Genomic DNA, 9,336 nt, shown 5'->3' with positions numbered 1-9,336 from the left:
GTGGCCTCAGTGTGGCACGCTAGCATTCGCTGCCCGGACGTTGACTAGAGTGGTCGTTGGTTTCGAAGCCGCGTACTGTGAGTTCGTTCCATGTTATTTTTATTCGGTGTGATTTTTTGTTATTGTTTTAAGATTGACGGTTGTGTTTTTAGAATATCTAAAGTCGTGTTGTTTTGTTTGTATAAGTCAGTTTTAAGATAATTTTAGTGTGATATTGAAATTACCGCGTTTTCTTAGTTTGTTCATAAAATAACTTCTTAGGTTATTTCGAATTGTTTTTATTATATTTAATTTTTACTTCTGGTTGCTAAAAATATATATTTGAGAGCGGAAAATAATAAACAGCACAAATATGTGTCTCCTCCAACTCCTTTTTCTCCCCTTTGGACTAGAGCATTGGGCCATGAGGTTCAGGTGAACAGGCGCTAATTAAATATTGAAGTTGGCGCTTGGTAGTAGAATCCGGGTGACACCTGAGTTGGTGCTTTCCTCAAACTCTTTGAATTTATTTCAATTTTCTGTTAATCAATTTTATCTATTATCTGTTTAACATTTTTTTTTTACATTGCTCGAACGCATTCCAGGTATGGCATCGACGATTCGCAAAGCGATACATTTCGGAAAGCAGTGGAACGCTTGTGCCCGGCGTTCGTCCAGAATAAATCCGTTTGGTTGCCATCGGACATTGCGATGATCCCACCGGAATTATTGCAGGATTCGGTGTCTCTGTGCCGGGCTGTCCAAAATCCGGGCGAATTTATAATAGTTTGCCCAAAAGCCTATTCATCTTCAATTGCCACGGGATACACAATATCCGACTAGTGTGTACTTCGCTACATTGTCCTGGATACATTGTCTCGGTGAAACGTTTGATGTAAGTTGAATGTTTATTCTAGTAAACTCAAAATATTCATCTAGGTAAACATGTACTACACTTATGAACGTCAAAAAAAAAACAAATTAAATTTGCATTTACAACCAGTTCGCAAGTCGAGGGCGTAGAGCGGGTAAGAAGAACTGGCAAGAAACTTTCGCCACATTTATAAAAGGCTTTATTAATTAATTTAATTTTAACAAGGGCTTTGAATTTATTTACTGACAGTTCTCTAATTTCGGTTGGGAGTTTGTTGTAAAAACGAATACAAGTAAACACACATTTGCACACACACACACACGCGCACACAGTAAACCCTAATTAAATTTACTTTCAATAAACGTCACTGAGACGAATAAAAAAGCACTTGACGATATGAACAATCAACAATTGACAAACAAGATAGCGGACGTATATATTAGTATATTATAATCTGTGTAATTTCAAAAGAATAACAATTACCGTGCGGAAAATGTTCTAAATGAAAGTGTCGGTTTAATTAGGTGTTTAAATTTAGATACTTTTTCAAACTCGGATGAAGATGCAGAGAGTCACATATCTCTACTCGTCGCCAATGGATCAAGCTGCTCGGAAAGTGACTGGTCGTTGACGATTCCAATCGCTCTAAATTACCATGAAACTGAACGTCGCTCGATGTGTTATCGCTCAGTGCCCCGATGCTGACTAAGCCTTTAAGGAGAGTGTCTTCGGAGACAGGAGGAGCGACAGAGACCGTCTTTTAAGCATAAACTTCTTTGGACTCGAGACACAAGACCCGACAGAGCTATAAACAGTTTCGTCTACTGCGGAAGACTTGTTGAATTTTCTAAGCTCCCAACGTCTCCTATATTAGAAAATAATAGCCGAATGTAATGAATAATTGATTAAAACCAAATGTATAGATAGAAAACATTTATTGTAGTAGTGTAAAACATAAAGACTATTAACTAACATACATAGAGAAAATTTTACCAGAAGCGTCCAAATATGGTTTATGCAAAGTTATACCACCTGATGGATTCACACCACCCTGTAATCTTGATGGGACTATGAACTTTAATGTAACCAACCACTACGTGCAACGGATGTTCAAACGATATGGGCCAGCTGCCAAAAAGTTGAGCACTTTCAAAGCCGTCTTGGCGTCGCAAAAAGTGACATTTAGGCGACCGCCACTACTAAGCGGCTTGGAAGTGGACTTACCATATTTATTCAAGCTAGTACAGCAAATGGGTGGCCTAAAGAAGCTAACAAAAATAGTACAATGGAACAAAGTTGCCGAGCAATTAAAGTGTTGTAATAATTTAAAAAATCCCGGTCAAAAAATTAAACAAATTTATGAAAAATATCTACTAACATATGAAGTGATGACAACGTTGGAGAATGAAAATTTGATAGAACAAGTGGAACGTGCGAAAGAAGTCAATCAAGGATGTTTAACCGTGCACGAAGTCCTTTGCAGGCATAAAAGCAAATGCTGGAGCCAGGTGATTCGACAGATAATTATTCGTCTGATGAAATCCCGACAAAAGATCGTTTAGTATTAAATGCCCTTGCTGAGACTGAAGACTGCATTGTTCCCGGTCGATCAATGAATCTTCACGCTTTTCAAAAAGTGGCAGAAGTCGCTTCCAATGCATTTTTGTCTTCCACAACTCGGAAAACAAATTCCATGGAAAAAGTATATTGGGACCTTGTCTTGTCGAGGACAAAGCATGTCTGTGTAAACGCAGCTTCCATAGACACGGGTGCCGCAGATTATGGGTTCCCAAATAATGATTCCACCGACCATTATAGTAGACATCCTTGGAACTTGAAGGTGAGAGATCATTTTGAAACTCAATATTCTTAATAAGTTTATCTAATTTTAACATTAAAAGAAAATTATATAAAATGTAAGTAATAACTGCAATTTTGAGTTGTTTTCATATTTTACTAACACCGTAGGTATTGGACAGTATTAAAAATTATATGGAAAGTAAAATATTATTGAGTTAAATTGTGTTATTGATAATAGCTGAGTTTAATCATCCGACGTTTGTCGTTCGTTTTTGCCGCGCACCACCACTATGTGGAACCAGCTAGACACTGAAGTATTTCCAAAGCAATTCCTTCTTCTTCTTCTTGGGGTTCTTCAAGAAAAGAGTGTACCAAAAGCCAGCACGAAGCGCGAACCCTCTGGAATTAATAGTGGCAATCGACGACGGTATTACTTAACATCAACAGGACCCGTTAGACCCCTGCTCTATAAAAAAATGCTGACTGGCATAGTACGTTATAGGGGCTTTGCCTTGGTTTGATCAATATTTATTTTACATTTTCTATAGCCACTACTTATGTTAAATGCATTTAAATTCTTATTAATCGTATTCATTATTTCAGTGTATCGGTAGGGAGATACAGAACATGTTAAGTTTCCTGGGTCCCGTGGTTGGAATGACTGCGCCCACATTACATCTGGGAATGCTGTTCTCGACGAGTTGCTGGCACAGAGACCCTCATGGCCTCCCATGGATTGGGTATATGCATTGTGCACGATAGAAGTATATTTAAGAAGTTGCATATTAAACGTTGTTGCGGGGGTGCGGTGCGTGCGGGGCGCGACAAGTTGCACGACCGGTTTTGTAGTAAATTTTGTTCACTTCTTCTCTTCGGCGCTGGACTTCGTGTCGTCCCCCCGTTCGCTCAGCTACTGCACGACATTGAACATTAACACGTGTTTTATTATTCGTTTTCGTATCGATTCGCAATAAGAACATTTTTTGGTCTTCGAACCGGATGGACATTAAAAGATGGATTTCTCGAAATACGTAGTGAAATATCTATTCATTTGTTTAGTGTCAAGTGATAGTGCACGTGTTGAATATAGTTAACATTAAATTCGTTTGTAATTAGTTGTGTATTGAATTGTTTCGTTTTAGTGGTTCCTTAATATAGTGTTCGTTTCGTTAAAATTTTATATTAAGTGATCAACATATTACGTATCTAATTGCAAGTTAACTATTTAATTAATCGAGCGTGCCTACCGTCTAACTGTCGAAATAAACGTCGAATTTAGAGTTAATAAGTTTGAGAATATTGTTTTGTAATTGTGTAAAATAGAACATGATAATTGTGTTGTGGATACGAGTGGGGTGAGATATTTAATTAAATTATATTTAAGTAAATACGACGTGTGTTGTGCTTTGAAAATATAATGTGTTAAATATTTTATAGTGTGTATTTGTAGTGCTGTACTGACTCTAAAACAGTACTTGCCTGGTTACGGTCGGGCCCGCGGGTTTTCAAACCATTCGTTGCTCACCGAGTAGCTAAAATAGAAGAAGGAACGAAAGTAAATGAATGGAGATGGGTACCAACTGCTTTAAATGTTGCTGACAACACTACAAGACAGGTACCTCGAAGTTTCAACAGCGAGCATCGATGGTTTGAGGGACCAGAATTCCTTTATTCGTCAGAAGAAAACTGGCCCCAGGAAGAAGTGGCAGAGATTGTTGCTACGGGAGAGGAGCGCGTGGCAGCAATAAATAATAATGTAAAGCCTTGCTTAAAAGAGTCCCTTCCAGAGGCAACAAGATTCTCCTCTTGGATCCGTCTCATTAGAAGTACTGGAAGAGTTCTACAATTTATCGGATTATGTGGCCAAAGAAGACACGCGAAGACAGTATCTCTGGAAGCACATCACATAAAGAAAGCCGAAACATTATGGTGGAAAGCGTCACAAGAAGCATGCTTTGAAGAGGATTTGCGGCGGCTGCGTGGCAATCTTCCTGTCGGGAAAAACAGTCGACTTCGAACTTTAAGCGTTTCAATAGACGAAGAAGGAATCATACGTTTAAAGTCACGAATAGAATCAGCCCCAGACCTGCCAGAGAAACAACGATCTCCTCCGATTTTGGACGGAAATAGCTATTATGTCCGTCTGTATATCGCCTGGATACATTAAGCTAACCACCATATAACGTATATTACAGAATCGCCGAGATCCCAGGAGCCGTAGCACCGCCCCTAAGCTTGGTGACCTAGTCCTGCTGGTGGACGACGCCATTCCTCGTAACTCTTGGCCCAAGGGACGCGTCACCGCCACGTACCCCGGGAAGGATGGAGTCGTCCGCGTGATAGAAGAACGAACAAAAGCTGGACTCGTCAGACGGGCGACTAAGAAGGTCATCGTGCTCGCGTCAGAGGGTGCATGAAATGCACGGGGGGGAATATGTGCACGATAGAAGTATATTTAAGAAGTTGCATATTAAACGTTGTTGCGGGGGTGCGGTGCGTGCGGGGCGCGACAAGTTGCACGACCGGTTTTGTAGTAAATTTTGTTCACTTCTTCTCTTCGGCGCTGGACTTCGTGTCGTCCCCCCGTTCGCTCAGCTACTGCACGACATTAAACATTAACACGTGTTTTATTATTCGTTTTCGTATCGATTCGCAATAAGAACATGCATAGTGGAAAGAAGAAAGTATGGTATGTGGACGTATATTAAATTTTATTGATTTTTTACAAGACAATTATTCTAGATCAGTCTTGTCAGTGTCTTGCATGTTTTCCTAATTTTTGGATTTAACGCCACGCCCACATAGAATGAAAATTTTTGATGAGACCTACTCGGGTAACAATGATCTCGGCTCTTCCATATACAGTGTAAACTCTTTATAACGAAACTCGAGGGACTGAGCATTTTTTTGTCGTTACATGGAGTGAACAAAAAAAAAACATGTTAACAGTTTCAAAGTAGTTTTACGAATGATAATAAGATAGGTACCCAGTATGCTTGGTCGAAGACCATCACTTCCGAGAAAACAATGCGCCATACTGCATGTGTACGAGGCAATTAAGGATAACAAAAGCTAGACCGACCTCGGATGTTTTGGAGCTTCAAAGTCTTTTGTTACCTGATAACATAACATAAACAATAATACCGATAATAAATATTTACTGTCTACAAATATAAACACATTTCTTCGTAATAGTGAATGGCGTATCGCTATAAAGAGTGTTTCAATGTTTGAGTTTTAACGCATACCAACCAACTTCGGCTCACTCCAACGTTATAGGGAGTTTATCGTTATAAAGGATAACGTTATAAAGACTTTACACTAATATTATAAGCGGAAACTGAACAGAGGGCAGTAGGTGGTTTCGATCCCCACCCGCTTACTATAAAAGAAAGGCCTCAGTGTGGCACGCTAGCATTCGCTGCCCGGACGTTGACTAGAGTGGTCGTTGGTTTCGAAGCCGCGTACTGTGAGTTCGTTCCATGTTATTTTTATTCGGTGTGATTTTTTGTTATTGTTTTAAGATTGACGGTTGTGTTTTTAGAATATCTAAAGTCGTGTTGTTTTGTTTGTATAAGTCAGTTTTAAGATAATTTTAGTGTGATATTGAAATTACCGCGTTTTCTTAGTTTGTTCATAAAATAACTTCTTAGGTTATTTCGAATTGTTTTTATTATATTTAATTTTTACTTCTGGTTGCTAAAAATATATATTTGAGAGCGGAAAATAATAAACAGCACAAATATGTGTCTCCTCCAACTCCTTTTTCTCCCCTTTGGACTAGAGCATTGGGCCATGAGGTTCAGGTGAACAGGCGCTAATTAAATATTGAAGTTGGCGCTTGGTAGTAGAATCCGGGTGACACCTGAGTTGGTGCTTTCCTCAAACTCTTTGAATTTATTTCAATTTTCTGTTAATCAATTTTATCTATTATCTGTTTAACATTTTTTTTTTACATTGCTCGAACGCATTCCAGGTATGGCATCGACGATTCGCAAAGCGATACATTTCGGAAAGCAGTGGAACGCTTGTGCCCGGCGTTCGTCCAGAATAAATCCGTTTGGTTGCCATCGGACATTGCGATGATCCCACCGGAATTATTGCAGGATTCGGTGTCTCTGTGCCGGGCTGTCCAAAATCCGGGCGAATTTATAATAGTTTGCCCAAAAGCCTATTCATCTTCAATTGCCACGGGATACACAATATCCGACTAGTGTGTACTTCGCTACATTGTCCTGGATACATTGTCTCGGTGAAACGTTTGATGTAAGTTGAATGTTTATTCTAGTAAACTCAAAATATTCATCTAGGTAAACATGTACTACACTTATGAACGTCAAAAAAAAAACAAATTAAATTTGCATTTACAACCAGTTCGCAAGTCGAGGGCGTAGAGCGGGTAAGAAGAACTGGCAAGAAACTTTCGCCACATTTATAAAAGGCTTTATTAATTAATTTAATTTTAACAAGGGCTTTGAATTTATTTACTGACAGTTCTCTAATTTCGGTTGGGAGTTTGTTGTAAAAACGAATACAAGTAAACACACATTTGCACACACACACACACGCGCACACAGTAAACCCTAATTAAATTTACTTTCAATAAACGTCACTGAGACGAATAAAAAAGCACTTGACGATATGAACAATCAACAATTGACAAACAAGATAGCGGACGTATATATTAGTATATTATAATCTGTGTAATTTCAAAAGAATAACAATTACCGTGCGGAAAATGTTCTAAATGAAAGTGTCGGTTTAATTAGGTGTTTAAATTTAGATACTTTTTCAAACTCGGATGAAGATGCAGAGAGTCACATATCTCTACTCGTCGCCAATGGATCAAGCTGCTCGGAAAGTGACTGGTCGTTGACGATTCCAATCGCTCTAAATTACCATGAAACTGAACGTCGCTCGATGTGTTATCGCTCAGTGCCCCGATGCTGACTAAGCCTTTAAGGAGAGTGTCTTCGGAGACAGGAGGAGCGACAGAGACCGTCTTTTAAGCATAAACTTCTTTGGACTCGAGACACAAGACCCGACAGAGCTATAAACAGTTTCGTCTACTGCGGAAGACTTGTTGAATTTTCTAAGCTCCCAACGTCTCCTATATTAGAAAATAATAGCCGAATGTAATGAATAATTGATTAAAACCAAATGTATAGATAGAAAACATTTATTGTAGTAGTGTAAAACATAAAGACTATTAACTAACATTGTATCACAAAGAACGGTTCGGTGGCCGTCGATACGTAATCTTATACTAAAATAAGTCCTGAGTACATACCTCAAGGTTGCTCCTTGTTAGGGCGAAAGGCACAAAAAAACACGTCAGCTGTAAGGATGGATAGATGGTTAGTTTTGGGAACAAGAAATGTTAGGACTGATGCTGTACCTTGCCTTACAATAATAGTTCACGAATACGCACAAAAACACTCACTATAATAGTCTAAATGGAGGACGTAACTATTGACAAGAAATTCACAAAAAAACACTATAAAATTGCATCTAACTGTACGCAACGAATGTTCAACCACGACACGTTCACAATGCGAATGCGCGGATCAGCCGAGTTAAAAATATTTTTGGGACCACCCTCATGGCCCTCAATTAATTTTATAAACTAAAAATGATTCTATACCGAACAGTCCCCCGTCCCAGTCAGGCTTAACATGACTGAGTCCAAAACCGGAGGCTGGTAGCAAAGGTTATGCCACTGGAAGACGTGACAAGCAGGCCACGGCTCTTTTTAAAACCGATTCCCCAACGCGGACCTCGGCGACTCGTGGGGTACCATCTGCACCCGGGAATAGTTTAATAATGCGACCGCGTCTCCAAGATAATGGTGGCATATTTGGTTCTTTGATAAGAACCAAGTCCCCAACCTTAGGTGGATCTGTTTTATCTATCCAACGAACTCGTTGCTATAGGCATAGTGGAAAGAAGAAAGTATGGTATGTGGACGTATATTAAATTTTATTGATTTTTTACAAGACAATTCTTCTAGATCAGTCTTGTCAGTGTCTTGCATGTTTTCTTAATTTTTGGATTTAACGCCACGCCCACATAGAATGAAAATTTTTGATGAGACCTACTCGGGTAACAATGATCTCGGCTCTTCCATATACAGTGTAAACTCTTTATTTTATTTTATTTTATTTATTTAAGTATTCCTACAGCTAATACATTAAACAATAACCAAACAATTACATAACACACAAAAGCCAAAACGGAATACACATATAAACAGAAACATAACATAACAGTTTTACAAAGCACAGAATCGAGATGGTAAATCAAAACATATATTCAACATGAAACAACAAACAAAGCCATTATTGGTAAAAGTTACCTGAATTTTTTAAAATATTTTTTTAAGAATTTTTTAGTCACATTAAATATATCGATTTGCTGGTAATTTATGTTGTAATCTGTAGGTATGCGATACATAACCGAGTTTCGTAAATAGTTGGTCTTAGAACGAGGAATCTCGAATAATTGGATTTGCCTTGTATTGGGTGATGAAGGGGTCTTAAATAGTAAAAGCGATAACAAGTCAGGGCAGTCAATAAAACCATTGCAAATAGCATGTAAAAATATAAGGTCGCATTGTTTACGTCTACATTCAAGGGATTCAATACCAAAGTACTTGCAGGAATCCAAGTAGCTACTAAACTTTT

At 38.6% G+C, this 9,336-nt stretch overlaps 1 long non-coding RNA gene across 1 annotated transcript; it reads left to right on the top strand.

Moving 5' to 3' along the window:
• Positions 1 to 2,393: 2,393 nt before the first annotated feature.
• LOC123690467 lies at positions 2,394 to 3,587 on the top strand. Its single transcript, XR_006751093.1, has 2 exons — positions 2,394 to 2,693; positions 3,257 to 3,587. It is a non-coding gene; the product is annotated as an uncharacterized LOC123690467 (long non-coding RNA).
• Positions 3,588 to 9,336: the final 5,749 nt, after the last annotated feature.

The sequence above is a fragment of the Pieris rapae genome, chromosome W (assembly GCF_905147795.1).
Source record: "Pieris rapae chromosome W, ilPieRapa1.1, whole genome shotgun sequence".
Taxonomy (NCBI): Eukaryota; Metazoa; Arthropoda; class Insecta; order Lepidoptera; family Pieridae; genus Pieris; species Pieris rapae.
The sequence above is the reverse complement of the archived record's forward strand: the minus strand, read 5'-3'. Positions and strand labels throughout refer to the sequence as shown.